We start from the raw sequence: 22,207 nt of genomic DNA, 5'->3' as shown, positions 1-22,207 counted from the left end.
CGCGTGGGATAAGTAACCTGTTGAAACCTCAGAGTTGTTTACACGCCACTGTGTCCATTACTGTACACATCTGGACAAAACATGTATGTGTAGTCATGGTACTGTTCAGTTTCTACACAGACATACAAATCATACTACGCAGGATGGAACAGCTGTCCACCATGCAGGTCACCACACTAGGGTTGCCACCTGTTCAGATGGCCAAGGTGGGACATCCCTTGTAGAAATGTGAGAATTTGCAGGATAAAACATACCCCCAGTCAGTGCAAAGGACAGAATTACACGTGTATGCCAAGATAAAAGCTTATCCCATAGCATTTGAATAGCTTATGCTATTCCAAATAATAGTTATGTGTACCAGATACAAAATACCAGTATCATGCAAGTAGTAAAGAAAATAAGAAATATATTATTGTCTTAAAATCACAGGACATTTGCCATGTCTTAGGTGTCATCGCAGGACACAACTGTCCAAAGTGGGACCTCCCCTCGCAAAGAGGAACAAGTGGTAACCCTACTCCCCACTGAATTATCGACAGTATATATTCAACTCAATCACATACCGACACCACCTCTCAACCTATTACAGCAACAAAACCTGGACAAAGCCTAAAAGGATGGGTGGACAAATAGGGACAGATGTAATTACTGCTCTCACAAGCTTCGAAAGTTCACTGAATAATAGTATGTACATAAGCAGGAAATGTTGTGAAGGATGTGGGGTAGTCCCCAGTATTACAGAGGTCCGTACATATATACTGTAACAAACCGTCACATATGTTGACTGTACTACTGCATACCCGTAGTTAATTCATAGTTAAGTCATGTGCAAAATAATAACCCTCGTAAGAATGAATACAGTAAATAGTCAAATGTGAATGGGAACACCACTCACCGTGAATTATGTATTGTAACCACCCCCACCCATATCATGTATTGCCAACATCATAAGTTGCTGACAGGTGCCCAAACACCTGTGTCTGTATACACAGACTAAATGTTTAAAATGGACAAACCCTGTCCATGTGCTTTGTCTGACATTTGAACACAGTCAGGGCAGTTCTGTTCACCAGGCGGACACGCCTAAACCCAGATCACCACATGAACACCCTGACAATTAAAGACCTGTATGTGTCAGGACTATAAGTCTTTGGGTTCTGAATATCCCTGCAGTGATTAAATATGCAGCTTGGGTCCAGAGCAGTAGGGAATAGGGAATGTGTAAGATGTAGTACTGCATTTTTCCCAGCAGGAGAATGGATGCCTGTGACGTAAGTGAAGCGGTGAGGCATATGTTAATGTAGCTATGTACTATGGGTATGCATATAAATGAGTCAGAACACCAAACGTATAGTGGTTACAGCATCCGGCCAACGTGAATGCAGTCCTGGTTGAACTACGACTACAGCACATATAATGTGAAAGTGTAATGAATGCGTCTGTGCTGTACAGACAGTTAAATATGTAAAGGTGAATGTGTGTTTTGCATACGTCCGTTAACTGGATTACAGATAATTACTGGTACTGTCACAAGTAATAAAGCCCACGTAAGCACAAAGACTTAGTAAACATATGTAACCCACAATAAGGATATGCATGAGCGCCTGCGCGTAACCCACAATAAGGAAATGCAAGTGCGCCTGTGCGTGTGTGATCCGCTCACAGCATAGTAAATGAATGCTTTCCCCCACATTAGTTATACATGGCTCAAACCTGTTAACCTCGTAAAGTATGAAACCGGACAAAGCTATGCAAACTACCAGTACAAATAGGGACAAACCCCAGATATGTGCCAGAACAAACATAGAAAGTGGATAGAATAACGGGTGTGTCAGTAGCATGGATTCTCTGAAGGGTATGCAGTCGTAACCTGAACTGCTTTCCAGAATTCCCTACCGTAAGTCTCAAATGAAATGCCACTACATTGCCAGATAGACACAGGTTTATGTAAAACACACCGAAAATAAAGGGGCAACCAGCTGTACACACTGCGACAATCTGTATAGTGGAAAGGTATGGTATGGATATAGATATATGTGTATACACATAATCCACAGACGTAAACCAAAGCAAGTTATGAAATGAGGATTGTACATGTATATATGTATACACAACAGACTTATGTCCCGTAGATATGACATATGTACATAAATAGGCCACATTATAGCTAATATGGGTAGACAAACAGACATGCACGAAAGGTGAATAAACCGCTGCATTCCAAACCATTGGCCAGAAAGTGACAGTCCAGTAAGTTCTACACTTTAAACACGCAGATAGGTGTCCATTGCAGGACTCAAAAAATTGATTCTTACGTAGTGTCAACTGACATTGACGCAAAGTAAGTGACCGCAGCAAATACGAAATAGCTGTACATGCAACAGTATCAGGTGCAAGGGTGATGACACATGTGTCGATAGAATGTATGACGTACGAACTGATATCTGGAGAGTGGGGAGTGCATATAAGTGTCTCCACACTTCAGTACCGCACACATTAAACGTGTAATGGGTACTGTATAGGGTTGTCAGGTATGGGAATCATGGGTATGCAGAAATGGGCCTAGGTGTTGTTTGGCAGAGATTTCGTAGGCCCGCCCCGTGGGAGTGATGTGGGTATAGCACACGCCTATATTCTCAATAATGGGGCAAACCATCCACTGGATATTGCGGAAACCATTTTGGCAATATGTAGGGCCCTATATCAGTGTCATGTAGGCGATAATCATGGATGGACATGCGTACGACCAAGATGGTACCCATAACTGGCAAACTGTCAGAATAACACAGCTGCACTAAGGCATAGTACATGAAATACAAATAGGGACTATATTAGATATACCCCAGACAAAGTCAGAACGTTGTGAGAATACTGGTGTACCCATGAATACGGATGTTATGAGTGTTACTAATCATGTAATGGAAATGTCAGTCACTATTGTCTACCGCACAGTTCATAATGCCTTGCCAGCAATTTACCAGAAAGGCACATCACTATGACAAATGTAACAAGGGCAAAGGTCAAACGTCAGGGCGTTTACCCATAATGTCTACAGGTTAGGGGTATGAAGGTAACCTGTCCAAAATACATGTACAGAACTAGTGAAACTAGGTGGACAGGTGAGAAGAAAGACATCAGGACAAATGAGAAAACATGTACAAGTCATACGCATGTACTCCGACAAATGTGAATGACAACGTATGCCCTGTGAATGTCAATGTGGAAGGTTAATAGACACAAAAGTAATGTGTCCCTCAGCGTGTCATGCAGTGTCACCGTAACAATGTCCAGTCCCTCATACACGTACGTGAGCTATGCCACTGACGGAAAGCGCAAATACCGGCGCACACATACGGTACATGATAGACCAATTAGTGTGGATAAGCAGCTGTTGGCCTGTGTGAGGAATACAACTGTCTGTGTGGGTGTGTCCTGCAATAGAAATGTAATGACATGTGGCCTGTGATGCCGCCATACAGTGTGTGTATTGGTGTCAGAAAGTTGATATTTTGTATCAGACACATACTCCGCAACTGTACAGATTTACGCAGAATGTGCAGAGTTCTGCCTCATATGTTTGGTGTGTTCCACTTAACAACAGTAACATTCATGCACTTTCATGATAACTGACGACATGAAATAATGACGAACATGTGATTAAGACACCAAATCCGACAGAAAAGCAATACTAATGCAAAACCTATTATTGTGTCAACTATCTACGTTTGTAAGAGCAACATGTCAATACTGCCCCCATGTGTCCAACTATCAGATAAGGCTTTGTCCAGCAACTTGCTCTAGGAGGTGGAGTGATATGAACAGAAACAGATACATGCGTGAGGAAACAGCAATATCGACTGCAAGATAACGCAGAAGGTATGAAATGCGCTGCAGTAGGACGTGCAGTACTGTCCGCAGGTATGTGCTGACATGTCAAATGACACAGCATTCTACATGAAGAACCTACAGGGCTGTCACCTTTACAAATGATGATAGTGGGACATACCCACAGCCATGCACACAGCACAAATAGACATACACACATCAAAACTAGGCCATGATACATGAAGCCTCCGGCGTGTACGAGTACAGTGAGAGTACAGCAAAGATAGATGTTTGCCAAGATATACAGCAAACGACTGTAAGGGCGTGTAACACCGCCCGTTACATGGACGTTGCATGGACAATGTTGGGATTTGCAACATACCCCATTGGTATGTGAAAGCTATGCAAATATGCGATACATGAAACAGTCAGCTGTCCATGCAAGAGCAGAGTTATGGGCAGAAAATGATTTTTTATATATATATATATATATATATATATATATATATAAAGAGAGAGAGAGAGAGATACAGACATACACACACACACGTGGCAGGGCTGGTAATCGAACCTACACATGACTACCCTATCACACTACAGCATGACGCATTTACAGAACACGCTACCGAGATTACTAAACACAGCAGACAAACAGGCATTCTACTAGGTGCGTGTCAACATCCGCACAGACAAAGACGTCAGCAGGATACATCTGTGTTGCGAAGCATCTAAAAGCATAACCTGAGTCCCCAGGCGGACGGGAGCATGCACACACACACACACACACACACACACACACACACACACACACACACACACACACACACACACACACACACACACACACATCTGGCAGGCCTGGGAATCGAACTTACAACTAACTACCCTATCATACTACAGCATGACGCATTTACAGAACGCGCTACTAAGATTACTGAACACAGCACTCCCAGAGGCATACTTCTAGGTGGGTGACATCATCCGCAAAGGCAAAGACGCCGATAGGGAATGTATGTGTTGTGAGGCATCTAAAAGCATTACTGTGTCCCCAGGCAGCTGGAAACACACACACCCACACACACACTTGGAAGGGCCGGGAGTTGAACATACACCTACCTACTCTAACACACTACAGCATTACGCATTTACAGAACGCGCTATCGAGATTACTGAACACAGCACTCCCAGAGGCATACTTCTAGGTGGGTGACATCATCCGCAAAGGCAAAGACGCCGATAGGGAATGTATGTGTTGTAAGGCATCTAAAAGCATTACTGTGTCCCCAGGCAGCTGGAAACACACACACACACACACACACACACTTGGAAGGGCCAGGATTTGAACATACACCTACCTACTCTAACACACTACAGCATTACGCATTTACAGAACACGCTACCGAGATTACTGAACACAGCACTCCCAGAGGCATACTTCTAGGTGGGTGACATCATCCGCAAAGGCAAAGATGCCGATAGGGAATGTATGTGTTGTGAGGCATCTAAAAGCATTACTGTGTCCCCAGGCAGCTGGAAACACACACACACACACACACACACACACACACACACACACACACACACACACACACACACTTGGAAGGGCCGGGAGTTGAACATACACCTACCTACTCTAACAGACTACAGCATTACTCATTTACAGAACGCGCTACCGAGATTACTGAACACAGCACTCCCAGAGGCATACTTCTAGGTGGGTGACATCATCCGCAAAGGCAAAGACGCCGATAGGGAATGTATGTGTTGTGAGGCATCTAAAAGCATTACTGTGTCCCCAGGCAGCTGGAAACACACACACACACTTGGAAGGGCCGGGAGTTGAACATACACCTACCTACTCTAACACACTACAGCATTATGCATTTACAGAACGTGCTACCGAAATTACTGAACACAGCACTCCCAGAGGCATACTTCTAGGTGGGTGACATCATCCGCAAAGGCAAAGACGCCGATAGGGAATGTATGTGTTGTGAGGCATCTAAAAGCATTACTGTGTCCCCAGGCAGCTGGAAACACGCACACACACACACACACACACACACACACACACACACACACACACACACACACACACACACACACACACACACACACACACACACACACACACTTGGAAGGGCCGGGAGTTGAACATACACCTACCTACTCTAACACACTACAGCATTACACATTTACAGAATGCGCTACCGAGATCACTGAACACAGCACTCCCAAAGGCATACTTCTAGGTGGGTGACATCATCCGCAAAGGCAAAGACGCCGATAGGGAATGTATGTGTTGTGAGGCATCTAAAAGCATTACTGTGTCCCCAGGCAGCTGGAAACACACACACACACACACACACACACACACACACACACACACACACACACACACACACACACACACTTGGAAGGGTCGGGAGTTGAACATACACCTACCTACTCTAACACACTACAGCATTACGCATCTACAGAACACGCTACCGAGATTACTGAACACAGCACTCCCAGGGGCATACTTCTAGGTGGGTGACATCATCCGCAAAGGCAAAGATGCCGATAGGGAATGTTTAGAGAGTGAGTGGTCTGAAAGCATATTACCGTCCCAAGGTAGACGTACACAAACACAGCAGTGCTGTCATCGGGCCAACTAAATATCTATTGAGCACAACAACACTAAATAGATACGGGATGCGCCACAGACAGTACACCCTTCGAGAGAGCAACAAGTGTGTTCAATGCAGGCATCCATCGTGACATTGAAATTGGACATCTGGTGCCTGGATGACCACCATGGCTATACAGGATGTCAATGGCCATGCCCACATGCTTAGTATCACACGTCTGTTTGGAATGTACTGTGTGTCCATTTACACAATGGCGTACTGGGCATGCTCACACACTTAGCAGTTGCAAAGGGCCATCTTGCATGCACACAGAGTCTAATCACGGAAGGGCGCAGTGTGGAATGTACTGTGTGTCCATCTACACAACGGCGTACTGGGCATGCTCACACACTTAGCAGTTGCAAAGGGCCATCTTGCATGCACACGGAGTCTAATCACGGAAGGGCGCAGTGTGGAATGTACTGTGTGTCCATCTGCACAACGGCGTACTGGGCATGCTCACACACTTAGCAGTTGCAAATGGCCATCTTGCATGCACATGGAGTCTAATCGTGGAAGGGCGCAGTGTGGAATGTACTGTGTGTCCATCTACACAATGGCATACTGGGCATGCTCACACACTTAGCAGTTAAAAAGGGCCATCTTGCATGCATATGGAGTCTAATCGCGGAAGGGTGCCATGTGGAATGTACTGTGTGTCCATCTACACAACGGCATACTGGGCATGCTCACACACTTAGCAGTTGCAAAGGGCCATCTTGCAAGCACACGGAGTCTAATCATGGAAGGGCGCAGTGCAGAATGTACTGTGTGTCCATCTACACAAAGGCGTACTGGGCATGCTCACACACTTAGCAGTTGCAAAGGGCAATCTTGCATGCAGATGGAGTGTACACACAGAAGGGCACAGTAAGGTATAACTGCCCTCACGCACAGGGCGGTCACACATGCAGTGACCTGTACACACACAGCTGCCATCACAGCTGTCACAGGTGCAGGTCGCACGTACACACTGCAGTGTACACTGTAGCTGTCAAGTCAGCACCATGTCGTTGGTGCAGCACTACACAGCCTTACGGTCCCACAACACCATGTGACACATGACCACTGGGCTGTACAGCGGTGTACACCAGCTGTGCAGAGTACACACGTACCAACAGGGATCCAACAGGTGTTATGCATTGCAATGATACCAGTATACATGAACAGGTTGGCTCAAGACATACCATGGCCCTTACACAGCTGTGACACCTGACTGTTGCTGTACACCATTGAACACACATCTGGGTATGTCATACATGTGATTGTGTGGATGTGTGCATGGACTGTACACTCAACACATACATACATGGCCTTTGATGCACCTCGTGCATAACACTGGCCTAATCAATGCTACACACGCAAATTGAAGGTGGGCCCATGTCTGTTGGATGCTCACATTACAGGGGGTAGCAGTGTTGACCAGGACACATACCCTTGTACTGGTCGCCTGTGACACCCATGATATCATACCGCAGTCCATGTGTTATGTATGTCAACACACATGTCCAACAATAGCAATGCATACAAACATGGCAACAGGAGACACATGTGACATCTGTACTGTGCATGCAGCAAACATGCATGTGCAGTGGCCGATGTATGTAACATAGTTGCGCCTACCTATGACATGCAGACTCAATGCAGACCCATCATTGACATCTGTATATGGTGACATACAAACAGCACGTATGGCGGGATGTGTGTACATAACGTGGTGAACCACCTGTCTAGATGTATGTGTGCAGGGGGTGGCTCACAGTTGTGTCACACACCATCCTATCATGCCATGTGCTAACTGTACGCTATGTCGCTGTTACGTGATGGTGCTGACATAATGCATACACAGCGGTCAGGTGTTAACTATATGTCATATGGCACCTGTAACACCTACAACCTCCTGTGTGCATATAGCAGCACATTTGCCAGATATAGCGTTGGTACACATAATGCAATCAATACCGCTGCATGTCCATCAAACGTGTCATCATATGGCAGGTGTATCATTCCCAGCACTGCCATGTGTGTCCGAATGTGTGACCAGGGATGCCACATATCACAGGGAATATGTCCCAGTTGCTACACATCCCTCTACACCATTGTAGAGATCTGTACATACGTCAGTGTGGGAAGCATGACGTTTGCCGGTAAGGTGCATCACACACGTCAGCTGTCCGTATACACATGTGTGGTCACCACAGTGTGTGTGTGTCTGTATGTATGTCTGGTGCTTGGTGTGAGTGTGTATGCTAATATACAGTGGGAAATTATCACTAGCCCCACGTGGTGACTAACCCGTAATGGTGATGCATTGCACAACCGTGTTGATGCCATAGGTCCCAGACATACTGGCTACCTGTGCATGTTCCTTCTCTGTGACACGTCGTGTGGGTGCATAGTACTGTGAGGGTGATGACCACACAGGCAAGGGTCCCCAGCTGCACACTTTGGGGTGTGCGTTATAGTGTTGTACACCCCATGAATGCGGCCATGTTCACGTACTGTTACAGGATCCTACTGCTGCACAGCGTGGCCTCCAGCTACCAGGTGATACCTCACATCATCATTGGCCAGGCCGCTGTGTACAACCCCTACACCATGTCACCATACCTGTAATGTGTCCTGCTATGTATGTCACATCTCTGTCCAGTGTGGCCTGTGGCACCGACCACATGCGTCAGGTGCAGTATATATGCAGACATCTGTGTCATGTTGGTGTGTCCAACAGTCAGGATGAGGGTACATGTAGCATACTGATATTGCCAGACGTGCCTGTGTGTAATCCACAGTTACACGTGGGGGACTGCAAACACTGCTACCTGTAGGCACATGCAAGTACACCATAGGAGGGAACCAGGGCATCACAACCAACATGGTGCTACAGATGTAACCGAGACACATACCGTGAACACATCACAATGCATGCTGCACCTGCACTACATAGTATGACTAGTGCATGTCAACAGTACACAACCTATGTCACATACACAACTCAGCATTCACACACAACCACTGCAACATACACATCCCTCACTATGCATACACAGGTATTACATACACCTCTCACTATGCTGTTCACCCTGTGCATCAGAATATTTGTGCATAACCCTGCACCGATGGTGTGGATGACAGGGATGTGGCACAGGCTTCATCATATGCACAGGGTGATATATTTGCCAGGGGCATAGGCTGCACCAATGGATAACATCATGTGTGTGTGTGAGGCCCGGTGAGTTGACTGGACATGTCTGTGCAGAATGCATGTGGATGTTGTGGAGCCCTACAGTTGTGTTTGCTGTGTGCGTGTATGTGTGTACACAGTTCTGCCATTTGTGATGCCTACATGGGGTATAATTGACAGCCCCAGATTGTACAGTGCAGGTTGTACAGCTCACTGTGTCCATCCACGGCCACGTGACCTGTGCCTGCCTGGGGTTGCATGGGCACTACCAGGTGGAGGTAGAGAGTGGCTACTGTCCGACGACACATGTCCGCTGGAAACGTGTGCTCGCTGAGACCGTCCAGGGCCACGTCCACGTAGCCTGCTGTGTCCTGGTGTTGACAGTGCAGCACCAGCTGCACTGCTACTGCTACCGGCACTATGGGAGTGGGCATGTGAGGTGGCACACTCACGTCGACCTACACTAGGTGGTGTTGCTGGCCTACGTCCACGTGGCCTATGCCTCACTCCTACCACGTGTTCCAGCACAGACAGCTCCCGCTTGTGGATTGCCATGCCTCGGTCAAGGATTCCGACCATTTCACCTAGTCGCCTATCCAGAACATTAGCAATCTGCTGTTGATCATTTGCCAATGCCTGGATGTTGTCATTTAGGGTATGGATAGCAGCCCTCTGCAGCCTCTGCCCTTTTCTGTTCTGCCATTCAGCACGTGCCTGTGCTGCCATTACAGTCTGGAACATGCGTCTGGTGATACCAGCTGCTGCGCTCTGTCCTGCAGGTGCATGTCTGCCAGAGGTCCTCCTACGAGCAGCACCAGCCACATGCCTGTGTGGCACATCTGCAGTCATTACACTGACACCATGGTGTGTAGACACACCTTCTGTAGCCACCACACGTTCCTGTTCCACGCCAACAGACACTGACTGTCCTTCCTCTATGGCCACCGGTGATGCGGTATGTGTTGGCAGCAGAACTGTGTGCGGGGAAGAGGGGGACATAGCTGGGATGGTAACCATTGGCACAGATTCAGCCCCTGACAACCCTGCCTGTACCTCATGCATATGTTCATCACCGCTAGTATCTGTGGGGACACTAACATCAGATGGACCGCAGGAGGGTAACGCACCTACACCACCTGTGAATGCAAAGAAATACTGTAAAGTACAACAGACACAGACACACACACACAACACACACACACACACACACACACACACAGACACACACACACACACACACACACACACACACACACACACACACACACACACACACACACAGACACACACACAGACACACACAGACACACACAGACACACACACAAACACAGACACACACAGACACACACACAGACACACAAACACAGACACACACAGACACACCATGCATGTGATTTGTCAGATGGCATACAGCATGCCTGTGATACAGCAGAGGGCATGCAGCTCAGACATGAATAGTGTTAGTAAGCATACCTCCCTGGCGTGCACACTACAGCAAGCAGGTTTCATATCAGTAGCCATGCAGTTCACACAATCATGGTAGTATGCATGCATCCCCATGATACACCATGTGGCCCAGAACACGATAACAGTACACATGGCTGATGTGACCTTGACATGTAATCTGCTGACATGTGCATTAACATGCTTACATGTTTGACACAATGGTGTCCTGACACATGTACAGCATCATAATGGGCTTCACATTGCAGTGTTGTGTGTATGCCCTACAGATAGAATGCATGTTTAGCAAATGTGCATGAGCATGGGAGGGTAGTGTGAGCCATCTACATTGCTATACAGTGTGAAGTACAGTGTGAAGTACATACACTGTGCCACTGCATGGCAACATGAGGCATGTATGTTGCTGTAGAATGTATAATATGTACACATTGCATAGCCATAACTGCAACACAGTCGTGATGTTCGACAGATCGTATATGGTAGACTTCAGTGACACCTCCAGTAGCTGTGCACAGGCGTTTAGGTTGTCCAGTGTACCACATCAACTTAATAATCAGTCAACTAAGGCTATAATTGGACCATGTGTGGACAATGTGCAACAGGGTGTATACACATCCCAAGTACTGTGTGGCTACATGTCTCTGGCCATCCCCCATGGCCATGTGTGCACATGTGTTGGCCAATTGTGTGTGATGGGCATCTTCTCCACATGTCTGTGTGGTCCCATATGACATACACCCATACACATCAGATATGTCACAATCCACAGGGCTATGCAGACAATGGGTTGTATGTTTGGTATGTGGGGCATAGGTCATGCGATAGTGTGACAATATTGCAGACAGAACACTACATGTCTGGGACATGTCAGGTGGCACATCACAATGTGTGCACCCAATGCAGGGGCATATGACACAATGGTGACACTTGTGGGCTGCCCATATCACAGCTCACTGTGTGGTACTGTGTGCGTACCACACATGTTGTTCCAATGCATGATGCATATGCATCCATTGTAGAACACCTCCACCGTTGTATGCACAGCTGACCACACATGTCGCAATGACAAGTACTGTGGTTTCAAGTCTGTGTATCATTACGTTTGTATATATTGCACATGGGTGGCGTGTGTGAATGCATGGTGGTGTGACCTGCATATCGTGACTGGAACAAACATCAGGTGTGCATGTGTTAACTGGCCACATGGCAAATAGATCAACACTGTAACATGCCTGATACTGATGACAGTCTCACCTGCAACGGACCCGTGTCTGTACGGCACACCAGAGGTACCTATAGAGGGGTGACACACCAGTATGACCATTATCCATGAATGTATGACAGCCACAGGTTGCACTGTGCATGTAAACACATTCACCTGTGTAATAGCATATAGTATGCACATGTGTGCATACACAACGTAGCATACTGTAGTATGCAGCATGTGTGTCCACATATCTGGCATATGTTGTTACTTTACATAATGTACAGTGACACATGCAATTACATGGGATATAATAGCCATATGTGCAGTACTGACTTACCAGGCAACTCCAGGCTCATTGGTTGGGAGACACCCACCACCACGATGGCAGCTAGTGTTTCTGGATGCTGTTCCCTGGGTGTCCCCAGACTGGCCAGTAGCTCCTCGATGTGTGTGAGTGGGGGCTGGGTTGGTGGCCCACCACCTGTTCCCCCTTGTTCCCTGGAGATTGCGGTGGCACGCTGTTTTGCATGTCGTATCAGGTCCGTGCAGTGTCTGCGCACCTGCTGGTAGGTGCGGTTATGGCCACCCACATCATTCACCCTCCTGCGTAGATCCTGCCACAGGTCATCCCGCTGCTGGGCATGCTGTGGCACATGGCTGAACAACAAGTCATAGTTGTCATGGAGCTGTGGGATGAGGACATCATCCTCCTGGTGGGTGTATGCTGGGAGGCGTAGACGGGGCATTATCTGTAAAACATAATGATGGTGACAGGTCACAGTTTCAGAGATGTACAGAGATACTGCTGCACATACATTTCTATGACATCTACTGCATCTGCACAGTTATCTTTGCAAAGCATCATGGCACTGACATGACTGACGTGGTTGTGTCACACATGTCACACCCATTATGCATTGGATATCATCACCATATATGTGTGTTACCTCATTACAGTGTTCATACTCCATGTAAATGCTGTCTTGCTGTGGGCATGTCTATTTGCCTGCTCTTGTGTTCTTACCTATCTGCACATGCCTCAATGTGTCCACGGTACTACTGATGACCTGGATGCTGTGTATATGTCACATGTCAACACAGACACAGCCGTAATGGACTTGAGCAGTGACAATGCACACATACGCATGGACACCTGTACATGCATGTGTTTTGCCATATACATCTACACAGCACTGTACAACTGTTCAACATCCTGCCACGGATCGCCTGTATTACACATGTGATAGACATGGGACAATGGATAGTCAGACGACATGCACAGGGATGGTCATCAACCATAGCATGTGCGGGCATGGTTACCATGCTGTAACAGACAGCCATTGTGCCACCACAAGGTGCATCGGTGCCACATTACTGATCCAGTCAGTTGATAGTACATCTACCATGCGGCCATCACACCATGTATGACTGGGATGACATGTGCAGCTTTGATGGACAGGGTTGCATGGTATGGCGGGAGTATGTCACATATATGGCACAGGGATCTGTCCAGCCTGTGGCGATCCTAGTATTAGGACGGTGGCTGTCCATGACATATGTCATATAGATCAGGATATGGACATGTAGCATGTCCATTATCATGGTGTAGAAAATGTCCTTCTGCAAGGTAGACAGCATGCTGCATAGTGGAGGTGTGGATTGCGAAGGCTGGTATCGCACATCCATGCATAGCCATTACCCCTTACAGATGGTATGTGACCCAATATTGGTCACCACAGTGCTGTATATGCCTGTCCAGTGATCTCCTTGCTCATGAATGGCACCCTGACATGACATGGGTACCGCATATGACTACCTAAGGGGCCTGGACACGTCACCATGTCGGGGGGTGCACTGCACAGCACCATCCCTTACACAGTGTCCATAATGTTGCCACAGCCTAGGTAGTAGTTTATGGGTACAGGGCTGTTCACCTAGCGGTGACACTGCTGGTATCATCCATCAGACTGTGCACATATGTCACACACCTCACCCACACAGCCCATTCTGTATGTTGTTCACAACACTGACACAGCTATACTGATAGGTCATGGCCATTCACAGCCTTACATACACAGATGCCTAACATTTGTCTGTGTGGTATGGGCTACAATGACGGTGGGGTACAACACATTAACCCTGTTCTACTGTATCTGGCACTGATGTGCTGTGCACATGTCACTCATGCACCTTTTGTAGTTGTGAGTCTGTCAACAGGCCACTGGTGGAACACTCCTGTGACATGCAAAGGTATTTGTAATCAAATATCCATGCTGTCTTGTACATCTGTACTGCTAACATCTACAGTGCTTTCATGGACATGCTCACCATACTCAGCAGGGTTATTGTGCGGTGCCACCCTAAATGACTGTCATCACCACTTGTGTGTTGATATTATCCAACACCCTATCTGTTTTGTATGGTCATACTAGGCACTTGTCCAGAACATGTGAGCATGTCATGAGCTACTGATTACTATAGCGCCCATTCCACACCGTGTCCCACAGGTACACTGGCTGTCCTACACTTCCCAGCTTGCTTAAGGTACGACAGCTGTTGTACACATGTAACGCACATATCCTGTGGGACATGGATGTATATACAGGCATGTCTAACTGTCACGTACCAGTGCTACTGCCTGTCTATATGAGGGATATGTCGTACATGTGGCAATAGAGCAATTGTCTCATGTACACATTCAATGCTCACCTCCCAACATACGGCACTACAGCCTGTGGGGGATGCACATCTGCAGCCGTGCTGGGCCCATAGCTCTCAGGTGTACCTCATTACGGGGAACGTACCTCATTTGGGGTTCTAAAAGGTGCATGTTCCTCATAGTTCCACATTGGAAGGGTCTGTCACACATTCATTGTTGTACATAGTTTACCTGCTAGCCATGGCTAAATAGATGGGAATCACATTAATTCATTGGAATATCTGTTTTATATGTAGGACCAGCCTATTTTAGCCATCATATGCCCTTCCTAGTTGACGCTGTTAGTAAGCCAGTTGTAAGTGTTCCACGTTTCACCCATTTGTCACACGGTATGAGGGCTAATGTTCCTCTGTTTGGGGACAGGGGGCTGACAGCTATGGCTGGGGGTAATGCTGTCGCCAACCCTGACTGCACCTGACAGTCATTTGGGGATGTGTAACATTCGCAACACACCACACCCATCACATAGTCTCACATGATCTACACCACTGGACACACCTATGAGGACAACCTGTGCAGTACGTCTCCATACTCACTGTAGGCACCAGTGGTAGCCCCCATCATGGCAGACAACATCACCAGCTTATAGCCCACAGACTCATGTGTGCCCACCACATACAGCCATTAGTGAGTTATAACATTCACAACACACCAGTCATAGCTGACTGTGTAGGGTGTCACACTGCAGTTCCATACAGCAGACTACACAAGGTGTTAGTCGCTTACATCTTGCTGTCGGGTAACTGCTTCTGCAACATAACCTATGCACCCATGCCACACATCACCAGGTACGATATGTCTGTCATTAGCCATGTTAGTGTGGCGGCCCTGTGATGCCACTTCACAGACTACATGTGCAGGGACATGCAATAGCTCAACAGTCTTATAGCCCTGAGGGTGTGGGCCTAGCCCTGGGGAGCATTTTGCATTCGTCTGGACACGATACCACTGTACAATGTCCAACTGTATCACTTCAACAGTTGCCTATGCTCCTATTGTCATTCCACAGGCATGTGGTATCTGTCCGCTATGACTGTCCTGGTTAAACACAATGCTGTGGCACAGATGACTTGCACCTGTCAGCCCTGGGAGTACAGCCCACATGTAAGGCTCTTGCTGCTTCTATACTGCCTGTCTTGTACAGTTTCCAATAACTGCCACCGGCAGGGCGGTAACTGGCAGGCGCGACATGGGGTCATGTGACACATTGCTTGCATCTTCCTCTGTGATGCACACAGGCAAGGCACACCTTGTAATGCACCACTCAAACATCTCTTCAGTGACTGTGACCTGCCTCTAGGCTCTGCAGAGCACACCTGCGATGACAGGTTATAGACAGACCATACCTTTCAGACACATACCCGGACCGGCACACCCACAGCTGAGGGGTTCCCATATCCCACTATGTTTTGCACACATCCTGGCAAGTTGCTTAGCACAATGAATCAGAGGTGCTCCACGTGCAACTAACTGTGTCCAGGACCGCTATACACATTGTAACAAGCGACAGGGTCAACATCATACCCCACGGGTAACATACCTTCTATGTTGGTATAGTGGAGAGTGGGCCTCAGCTACTACTGATGTGTGACTGACACTAACCCACACTTCACTGGGATAGCCACTCATGTACCGACACATCCATGAGTCATACCCTCCACTCTGCTGGATCAACCCATACACACCACCTCCAAGACCTACATTACCCTTGGCATGAACACTGCCAACATGTGCCTGGTGTTACACACCTGGGGTTATCCCCTCATTGGTGGATTCCGAACATATGCTAATCGACCTTGTTAGCCACATCACTGAAACACACCCATCACAGCATACACAGTACATGTGTACTACAACACCTACTACAGACGTCTGCTGACAGCGGTTGTTAACATCATGACACCCGTGCAGATGGACAATGCACATACAAATGCTGACACATACCCCAGTGCACTTAAATAGCATGTACACAACTGCATGGATCATGCTATTCCACACAGAGCCATGATGGTACACACCAGATAACAGATGCCAATCTGGTGGTCATGTTCCATGGACATATGATGTACAACAACAGGTGTAGGCTGTTGCACAGTGGTGTACATTCCCATGTGTGGGGTGGCTCACTGGTCACCCGTGGTGGGGCCACAGGGTCCCTCATCACATACTCCAAGACTAGCTACGTAAACATGACTGCCACACATTGCGGGGTGTACCACCAGGCATTATGGTGGTATGTCAGTATTCGATGGCAACACCCACATCTGTTGTCACATACAACAGTCACTCAGGAACATTGCAGACCCAAGTATTGTTGGCAACATGCTGGAGGATGGATTCAGTGCTGACAGTACACCCTCTCACTCACTACAGGGCCGCAATCCATACATGGACATTGTGGTGTCCCTGTGGTCACACCTACACAGTACTGACCTACACTCTATATGTCCTGGGACACTGGTTCCATGTCACCTTCCAACATCCCAGGCTGTGATGTCCACCAACCTCTGAATTACATGTCTCCCCACTAGGCCACCATATTCAGTGATAGCCTTGTTTCAGACATTGTAGCCCCTGAATGGCACACAGCAGCATTTATCACACTACACACAGGTGGCACCACATTGCACGAGTGGGACTATAGTCCTACACACCTGACTGGACTGTTCTGCATGGCTGTGGGGAACATCATCAAGGACATCTTTCTCAGAGACATTGTTGGGCTCCCGTCCTTTGCTGCCACCCGGGTTGGGCTTGTTAAGGCCAGCGCATGGCCCCTACACATGGTGGACTCCTTTCATACAGTTACTAGGGCAGTTGCTGATGGTATGGGAGTCCGCACATCCTACATTGTCCTCTCATTGCCTTTCATCCCCATTCTGGTATTGACAACATACACAACCACCTGCACATCGTACCCTGTGTCTCAGGATGTTATGCTATGTGGCTCATGGACAGGACACACAGTGAGGCCAGCATACCATAGTACCTACTACATGTCAGGTACATTTGGCATACCACGGTCCTCAGTCATAGGGCCCCTCATAGGTTCATAGGTTCATAGGTTCATACTAGGCTATCTGCCCGAGGGCATTTATAAGCCTAGCCCATAGTTTTGTGGCTTACGCCACCCCTTTAGTTTGGAGAAACTATGCCCATTATTTTGCTGTGTCTCTGTCGAGCAGTGACACTGAGGTAACCCCTGGGGTGTATCTGCGATCTCCCATCCATTGGTCAAGATTCCTCTTGAACAAGGCCAGTGAGGTGCTCTGCCTCACATAAACCGGGATTTTGTTCCACAGCATAGGGAGTCTTTGGGTGATGAATCTATCCCTCCACCACGTCCTATTAATAACCGTGTTGAGGTTTAAGTCTCCCGCCCTTGTGGCTCTGAGGGATCTAGATTTTTTGAGATGAAGCATGTTCATCAAATCTGGGTTTGACATGGCCTTGTATGTCAGGCATAGGTCACCTCTGAGCAAGCGGTAAGCAACTGAATATAACTGGAGTTCTTTCAGTCGGGCAGCATAAGACAGATTTTTGAGACCCTTTATCCTTTTGGTGAGGAACTTTTGTGGCCTCTCCAGCTGCTGCAAGTGTCGGGTCAGATACATTCCGAATGGGGCATTGTACTCAATCATTGGTCTGATGAGTGATGAGTATAGGGAGACTATGACTTCCCTTGATCTAGATGTGAATCCCTTCATGATAAGGTGGACAATGTAGAAGGTCTTCCTAACTACTTTAGCAATATGAGTGTCGAATGAAAGGCTACTGTCAACCTGGGTTCCCAGGTCCCTAATAACTTCTTCTGTGTTCAGGGGATTGCCACCTATATGGTAGCTAGGGGTAACCTTATTTTTCCCGAAGGGTATGACTATGCATTTCTTGGCATTTAACTTTAGGCCATGGCTCTGGCACCAGTTATCCGTTTCTGTGAGACCCTTCTGAAGGATATCTGTGTTGGATGTGTTTTCAACTACGGCGCCCAGTTTGCAGTCGTCTGCAAACTTTGTCAGTCATAACCCTCCTGTGTTTGCTTGTACTTCAGAAAAGTAGATGCCAAACAAGAGTGGGCCCAGGACTGAGCCCTGTGGGACACCACTTGTGACAGGCTTTGAGTCTGACATGGCGCCAGCAACTCTGACCCTGTGGGTTCTGTCACTCAGCCAGTTTGCAACCCATCTTGTAATGTATGGGTTTACATTTAAGTTGATGAGTTTTTCAATGATACCCGAGTGAGGTATTGTATCAAAAGCCTTCGCCAGGTCTAGGTAGGCTGTATGGACTGCCTTTCCTCGTCAATGGCCTTGGTGTCTGTTTACAAAAAGTCAACCAAGTTTAAAAGGCATGATCTGCCTTTGACAAAGCCAAACTGGCTTGGTTCCAAAGTCTGCAAGTTCCTATGTCTTTATTTATGAGATCCATTATGATCCTCTCCATGGCTTTGCAGATAAGGCTTGTCAAGCTAATGGGACGGTAATTTCCAGGGTCGGTGGAGGCACCGCCTTTGTGGAGTGGGACCACAGTCACTGTGCGCCACTCCCTGGGTACGTATCCGGAGGTGAGACTAAGATTAAACAGCTGTCCTAACTGTGGGTTTAATTCCTCGTTGAGTTCATGGAGCACACAGCCGGGGACACCATCAGGTCCCATGGATGCTGTGTTCTTTGCCTTGGAGAGAGCAGTACACCTGGGCGTTAGAGATGTTTGGGGGGCTACAATCATTTGGTATAGATATCTCTCCTTTAGGGGGCGGAGAAGTTTGCACTGAACCTGTCAGCCAGTATGTTGGCAATGTCTGTAGGATCAGTAATCTTCACATCATTTTGAACTAATTCTGAGCATATCTGGGAGTTTCCTCCTAGGTTTCTGACATAGCTAAAGAATGCCTTATGGTTGTCTTTAGAGTCCTTAGCTATTTTTTTCTCAAAATTAGCTTTGGATGATTTTATGAGAGCTCTTAGCTTTTTACTTATAGTGATCAGCGGTGTCTTACCTTTTAAGGATTTTGCTCTATCTTGTAGTAGCTTTCTCCTTTTGTTGTAGAGTTTGTTTATGGCTGGGGTCCACCAGACTGGATGCTTGCCTTTGGTACAAAGAGTCTTTGTTTTGCTTGGGATTGCCTGATCCATGCAGCCTGCAGGTGCTGGTAGAAGGCATTTGTAAGTGATTCAGCGGTTTGAGTAATGTTAACCGCCGGCTCAGGGGCCTTAAAGGAGACCACACTAGTCTTTAGAAGTGTGAAGTCGGCTTTCAAGAAGTTCTTTACTGTGGTCTTTTCATTTCGGGTGGGGGGCGGGATGAGGACCTCCAGCGAGATTAGTTTGTGATCAGATCTCACCAGTGAGGGGTATACTTCTGGCGTTGAACATTGTGCTCCCATGTTCGTGATGATGAGATCAAGTATGTTTTCTCCTGTTGTGGGGATGGTGACTAGTTGTTCCATGGCATTTGAGTTTATGAATTCCAGGAACTTTTGGGCTAGAGTGTTTGGGCTTGAGTAGTGTTCCCAGTCTATATTAGGGTAGTTGAAGTCACCTAGTATGATGGTGTTCGGAGATACATTTATCCCCTCCAGTGTTTTCAGGAAGGCCATATGAGGTTCCTGAGTTTGCGAGGGTGGCCTGTAACATGCTACAAATTGCAGAGCAATCTTGCCTATGGTTAATTGCACCTGGATGGTTTCCGATGCATCGTGCGATGCCACCAATCTTGAGGTGTGGGTGTCCTTGATGAATATGGATACCCCTCCTCCTTTCTTGGTATTGTCCGGGTTTTGGGGCCGGAATGCATGATATGAGGTAAAACCTGATAGTGCTGGGGTGCTCTCAGGAGCCTTGAACCAGGTTTCTGTCACAGCACAGACATCAATGTTCTCCATACTGAGAAGGGCCTCGAGTGTGTGCATCTTGAGGTTGAGACTTCTGGCATCGAGCAGCATTACCCTTAGTTTTTTTTCTTTGTTTTGTTCTAGGGTGGTAGGTTTAGAATTTGAGCCTTGCCTAAAAGGCACTATGGGGTGGCAAGAGCCTTTGCCAAAATAGGAAATCCGAGGGGTGACAAGTGCAAGCCGTCCCTTGCGAAGCAGCATGGCTTGTCCAGCATGTCATCCCAGGCAGACAGACATTGGATCCCCTTTGAATGACACCAGAGTTTAAGCCAATTGTTAAAGCTGAGCATCTTATCTCTGTATTGTGGCATCATTCTTGGTGAAGGTAGGATACTGCTCAAGGTCAGGGTCATACCTGCTTGGGCTACATAATCAGAGAGCTCCTCTATGTCTCTTTTCATGTAGTCCAAGGAGGTACGTCTCAGGTCGTTAACACCAGCGTGGACAATGATTGAGTCGTACTTGTACCTGCTGTTGAGAGACCTGAGTGCATGCGTTATGTGGTGGATTCTAGCACCCGACAGGCAGCTTACTGTGACCGTCTCCTTACTCAGTCTGGTGAGTGGGACGTCAGTGTGTCTGACTATGGAGTCACCAATGACTAGTGTGTCTGGCATTGTGTTTGGCCTTAAGGGCTGTGACTGCTTGACACTCTGACTGTGTGGTCTATGTGTTGCAGGTGTTGTGTTCTGAGGTGGTAGTTGTTTGGGTGTCTGCTTTTGTGGCCTCTGCTGTTTTGGTAGATTTTTGATCAGAGCCTCCGAGTATGTCTTTGTGTGTTTATGTGTATGATTTGAGGTTGTGATGGTATTATGTGAGACTGGGTCTATAGTGTGTGTGGTTACCTTCTCCTCCTGTCTGGTCATGCTAGTCCTATGTTGAGAGAGCTCAGCCCCCAGTTTGGCCGTATAGTTGAATCTCTCGCATGTATTTGTGTTTTGTGGGAGGAGGAGAGGGTTGTCTGTGTACATGAGGCAATTGTAACATTGCCTCAATATTCCCAGGTTCACCAGCTGAGCAGGAGAGGACATTAGCAACTGATCCCTCAACATGGTAGAAGGAATAGACAGAAAAACTTAAGGAAAGGTTCTGGGGGATGTGGGTGACCGAGAAATGGGGTTTGCTTTTTTGGGGTACTTTCTATAACAAGAGTGCTGTATCGAGGTGATAAGTACTGTAGGAGGAAGTGCTTCGCTATACAGATAGAGAATAGTCTACTTGGGAGTCAAGTAGAGATAATTTATA

The sequence above is a fragment of the Protopterus annectens genome, chromosome 2.part2 (genome assembly GCF_019279795.1).
Source record: "Protopterus annectens isolate FY-2018-M chromosome 2.part2, PAN1.0, whole genome shotgun sequence".
In the NCBI taxonomy this organism is placed as follows: Eukaryota; Metazoa; Chordata; order Ceratodontiformes; family Protopteridae; genus Protopterus; species Protopterus annectens.
The sequence above is the reverse complement of the archived record's forward strand: the minus strand, read 5'-3'. Positions refer to the sequence as shown.